The sequence below is a fragment of the Hipposideros armiger genome, unplaced genomic scaffold (genome assembly GCF_001890085.2).
Source record: "Hipposideros armiger isolate ML-2016 unplaced genomic scaffold, ASM189008v1 scaffold_17, whole genome shotgun sequence".
Classification (NCBI taxonomy): Eukaryota; Metazoa; Chordata; class Mammalia; order Chiroptera; family Hipposideridae; genus Hipposideros; species Hipposideros armiger.
In genome coordinates, this window is record NW_017731367.1 from 1,117,288 (window position 1) to 1,123,287 (window position 6,000).

Here is a 6,000-nt window from a genome sequence, read left to right on the forward strand (position 1 = left end):
AACTACAGTCATGCGTGGCTTGATGATGGGATATGTTCTGAGAAATGTGTCGTTAGGCTGTTTTGTTGTGCGTCATGTGGACATTGTAGAGCATCACACAGACCTAGATGGTCCAGCCTACAACACACGGAGGCTGCACGGTATAGCCTGTCACTTCTAGGCTACAAGCCTGTACAGCGTGTTACTGTACTGAGTACTGTCAGCAGCTGTAACCCAGTGGTCAGTATTTTTGTACTAAACATATATAAACATAGAAAAGGTACAGGAAAAATAAGGTATAAAAGATAAACGGGCACACCTGAATGGGGCCCTCACCGTGAATGGAGCCTGCAGGACTGGACGTTGCTCTGGGGGGTCAGTGGGTGAGTGCGTGGGGGTGGATGTGACGACCTGGGACATACTGTACACGCCTGTACATTGTAGACACCGCACACTCAGGCTACGCTAAACTTAGAGAAAATAGTTTTCTTCAGTAATAAGTTAACCTTAGCTTACTGTAACTTTTTTACTTTAAACTTTTTAATTTTTTTTAACTTTTTGACTCTTGTAATAACACTTAGCTCAAAACACAAATGTAGTACAACTCTACTAAAATATTTTCTTGCTTTATATCCTTATTCTACAGTATAAGCTTTTTTCTATTTTTAAAGTGATTTTGCTTTTGCTTTTTAAACTTTTTTGTTAAGAACGAAGACAGACACTTACATTAGCCCAGGCCCACATGGGTCAGGACCATCAATGTCCCTGTCTCCCATCTCCACATCTCTCACTGGAAGGTCTCCAGGGGGCAGTGACATGCATGGAGCAGTCCCCTCCTGGGACGACAGTGCCTTCTGGAACACCTCCTGAAGGGCCTGCCGAGGTTCTTCTTGAGGAGGCGTCCCCCTTTCCATTAAGCACTAAGATGTCACTAGGTGAGAGGAAATTTTCAGCTCCATTATAATCTTAGGAAACCACTGCCCTGTAAGCTGTAAGTTGCTGACCGAAATGTCATTACGGGGTGCAGGACTGTTTTCTTTCTAGACCCCAAACAGGCACACTTGCTCTCAGCAAGTTGTCTTTCATCCTCATCTTTCCCACTGGCGAGTGAACTAGGACCTGTGGCCTGACTGGTAGGGAATGTGTGATTATTTGTTGTTTGCCCCACAGCCCTAAGGAGCTGTAGGTTCATCTCCACGCTTCTGCTGCTTCCTTAAAAATGGTAATGACAATAATAACATTCGGAAAGTGCTCTACAAAGTGTCTTCATGAACAATAAGTCATTGAATCCCTTCCACCCAGACCATCTCCTGAGGTTGGTAAGGGTAAGTATTATTGCAGTCTTCCTCGCTTTACATAGGAGAAAATGGAACTGAGATTCAAAGTACCACCATGGTAAGTGGCAGAACAGTTCCTGGATCTCCTGACTTGTATGGCCTGCCACCTTCACTGTGTTACATTCTAATTTAGAGCCTGCTCCCCAAACTTGGCACCCCTCTACCTGCTTGGTCCTCTGAGGGCTCATCTTGCTTTTAACTGACACCCAACACACCGTAGTCTCTGCTTCCCAAACCCACCCAGCCACTTTATAAGGAGGCCAAGAGTATGGGGATGGGGCTCCGGGCATTGTGAGGAGCCCAATGTTCTTTGCTCTGTTGGGACTCTGGTTGGGGGCCTGGCCTCCGGGCACTGCAGTTTCCCATCTGGCATGCTGTGACAGCAGGGCTCAGGTCTGAAATGTTCTTACATGGGTGTTTTCCATGTAAATATAACGTTCAGGAGCGGTGTCCTCATCAATGGGGACATCTTAGGTCCACAAGGAGACAAAACAGCTCGGGAGTAGTGCCTGTGGGTGGGCTCTACCACCTTTAGGCCTAAGCTGTCTGTTTGCTGATGCGCTCTTTGGTCTTTAGTCCGTCCACATGAGCGAGGCATTATGGTGCCCACTTGGGTCATATTAGGGAGGTGGTCTAAGCCGCCATTTCAGGCCATTGTGTTCCAAATGCAAGATGGCCGCCATTGATGGGCATCTCCCTTGAAACTTTTTGAGTCATAGGAAGTGGGGATCAAAGAAACTAAGATGAGAAACAGCTTGTGATAATTTACGTATTTGTTGTTTTCTTCACCTCTGATGTGCTGGGTTGCCTGAAACCAACCCACATTCTAATTCTTGTAGCTAGAGTCATGATTCTGACAGCCTGAGACTACAAACAGTTTTAAAAATCCAGGAATTAGCTGATTTTTACTGGACCTGAAGGACTGTCACACCACTTAATGTATTTGAGTTTCAAGTATAGCACACTCTGTCAGTTTGTGATTGTACGTGTGTCTTCCTGGGGAATTTGTGGACAGCCTTGAACTCCTGACTGCTTCCTTAAACCTTTCTTTTGGCTATGCTTGAGATTTACAGATTGAAGTAGGTTTTTAAATTATATATGAGTTTCATTTTATGTCTCCTTTACATTACCTTGAGGACATTAAATTGATCTTTCAAATTTATGTCTGTTGGGTAGGTTATCTATTGGGTTGTCGGAAAAGTCATGACGCATTTTTGCAATGAAAAACATAGAAAAAAATACGTTGTGACTTTTCTGACAACCCAGTATTAGGACAGTAAAGGTGATGGTAACTGTTCATTCTAAAAAGGGAATGTTGGGTCTGTTGGGGATGAGAACTGTTGTCCTTGCTTTAGGATGAAACCCACAAGGAAGTGATGAGGAAAGCAAAGATAGGAGGCAGCTCAATTCTTGGGGTCATTTATGCCCATCCTTACGTTGCTTTTTCCTAGAAGAACCCCATATTGTTTCATCTCATTTACCTTTCCAAGCTTTTGAGTGCTAGCAAATGGGGTGGAACCATGGAGTGACTCATATAACCTATGGAGAATATCTAGAAGTAAAATAAAGTCACAAGAGGACCCTAGCGAATACCTCCAGCTGGACTCGGAGGGAAGAGATACCCTTAAAGAAATTTTAGAATAGGAAGAGAGGGAAAATTTAGAGAGATTGGGGCCTCAGATGACACCTCATCCAGCTGCTGGAGAAACCGAGAGCTTCTCTGGGCGGTGCCACTACATGTGTGTTGTCTCCAACTTTCATTGGGTCCTCAGAGCTGTCTGGTCATCGTGTCACATGTCCCTAACCAGGTCTCATTCATTCCAGACAGCTGTTACAAAGCTTCACCAGTCTCTTAAAAACACTTTACCCCATCACACCCCTCTCACTCTCAGCAGATGACTATATCTTCCTACTTCATGGTGAAAATAGAGAACACTAGGTGGGCAAACCCCCAGTTTGTTGTCTTCCGCCTACAGGGTCATCCACATCCAACCTCATCTCCTTTGTTCTTACGCCTCCTTCCAGGTGGAGTGTGATTCGCCCACCTGTGCGCTATCGATCCGCCTCAGCTTTTATCCCGTTTTCCCTTGTGCATCATTTGCTTCTCCTCTAAAGGCTAAGGAGACCCTCCCTGAACCTGAGGGCGTCCCTTTCCAGCCACCACCTTTTTCCTTCAACAAACAAGCTTCGTGAGAGCTGCCCACCCTTTCTGTCTCTACTTCCTCGCCCACACCTAAATTCTTTGCCTCATGGCTTCTGCTGCCAGTCATCAGCTCACAATTTTCTTGTCAAGGAGACCACTGATTTAACCTTTTCAGCCCTTATCTGGGTTGCGCTTTATGTCACAATTGGCGCTGTTGAGCCTACTTCTTTTAAGTGTTTTTCTCTTAGTTTTCATGGCCCTGATCTCTAGATTTTCCTTGTGTTTCTCTGCCTATTCTAAACTTTCTTCAAGGGTATCGCTTCCTGTACAGTCTAGTTGGAGGTGTTCGCTAGGGTTCCACTGTGAGCTTATTTTACTTCTATACATTCTCCATAGGTTGTGTGAGTCACTCCATGGTTCCACTTCCGTGTAACACCCACATCTCTGTCTCTGGTGCGTTCTGCCAGTCTGGATAGTCAACAGCCAACTGGGCATCTCTGCTTGCCATCTCCCTGGTCTACTCGTAGTCAGTAAAGGATGCCCACCATTCACCAAGAGTATGACTTTGTAGGGCTGCCATAACAAAATACCACAGAACTGGGGGCTTAAACAACAGAGATTTACTTCCTCACAGTTCTGGAGGCTAGAAGCACAAGAGCAAGTGTTGGTAGATTTGGTGTCTTTTAAGGCTTCTCTCCCTGGCTTGCAGACAGCTCCCTTCTCCCTGTGTCCTCACATGGCCTTTCCTCTGTGCATGCGCCTCCCTGGGGTCTCTTCCTCTTGTAAGGACACCAGTCACTTTGGATCAGGGCCCCACCCTTATGACCTCATTTGACCTTAATTACCTCTTGAAAGGCCTGTTGCCAAATGCTGTGAATGTGAAGGGGAGGTAGGGGGATGGGTTTTAAGCAACAAAGACAGCCTCTAGGGGGTCAGCTTCAAAGGAACCACAGGCTTGATTGTCAATTTTGAAACGCCTGCCTGGTTGGCTTCTGGGAGAAGAATGGTCATAACTTGCCTGAGAATGTGGCAGTATAAAGATTGGTTCTTCTGGGGGCCAGCCGAGTGGCTCAGTTGGTTAAGAGCTCGCTCTTAGCAACAGCGGTTTGAGTCCTGGCCCGAGCTGAGCTGCTGAGCTGCTGAGCTGCTGAGCTGCCAACAGGCGGCAGGGTGGCTCAGCTAAAAAAAAAAAAAAGATTGGTTCTTCTGGTTATAATTTCTTCACTCAATTGTCTGACAACTTGTTTAGGAAAAACTATGAATGGAGTGTTTGAGATTCAGAGTGGTTAGAGTTTTTAAGGCCATTGGTAAATGGAACCAAAGTACTCCCCCAGCTGTAAGTCAGAGCTTCACAATGGGGTGCCAGAGTGTCCGATCCTGGGTGGGTGATGGACAGTGGCCTGCTGAAATGGCCACTTTCTGTGTGTGCCTTGTTGTGACAAGCTGTGTGTCCCAGCCCTGGACAGCCCTAGGCATTGCCATTCTTTTCCATTATCACCAATCCGATTGAGGGACTAGTACCTCTTTGATATTATATTGTTCATTTCTTTAATCACCAGTACTTTTCATAATGTTGATTATCCCATTGCATTTCTTCTTTTGTGAAGACATTCTTTTCCTTGACTCGTTTTGACACCAGGGCTCTTGCTTTTTTAATACGGATTTCTAAGTACTGCCTAGAAACGACCAGCAGAGGGCAGCAGTGCACCAGGGTGCTGAGGGATTGGTGCTGAAATACACTGTCCAAAATAACGGTATATTTTGGACACAGAATAACCTGAGCCCTGAGACGTTGGCATCAGTGGACTCAGGGGAACTTAGAACAAACACAGACAAGGTGGTTTAATTTCCTCTCCAAATTGAGTTGTGTGTCTGAAAGTCTGTGGATGGGCTAGGAACAAGAGGACTGAAAGGTAAGACTGGAGGTCCCAGAGTGGTGATTGAATTCTGTCTGATAGGAGACACCCAGAAGCCCTAAGATGGAGGCACTTTTCGTGTTATACTACTGCATGAGTTGGAGGTGGTTGCCAGAGTGTGGGGGTGTGTGTGTATGCACGCAGACACCACCCATCTCCCAGAAAGCTAGCTGAATGAGCGCTCTTTGAGCTGGCTGTTCTCAATCTCATTGGGAAATTGGAGTAGGGCAGGCCTGGGTGATGCTGCTGGAATGTGGGGTTGTTGGGGCGGCTGGGGTAGGACCTGTGAATGCTGCCCTGGCCTCCTTTCACCCTAGGAGGCTAGACGAGCCTCGGGAAGACATGAAGCCCCTGAAATCATATGCAGAATTGTCTACGCACTTATATTAACTTTAAAAAGTTTAATTCTGAAATGATTATAGACTCAGAAGAAGTTGCATAAATAGCAAAGAGGCCTGGTGTACCTTTCATCCAGTTCCCTCAATGGTAACATCTCCCATAACTTTAGGACAATATGTAAACCAGGAAATGGACGTTGGTACAGTTCAGGCCTTACTTGGACACCATGAGTTTTGCCTACTCTCATGTGTGTGCGTGACATCACTGGCTACATGAGTGGTCCTGG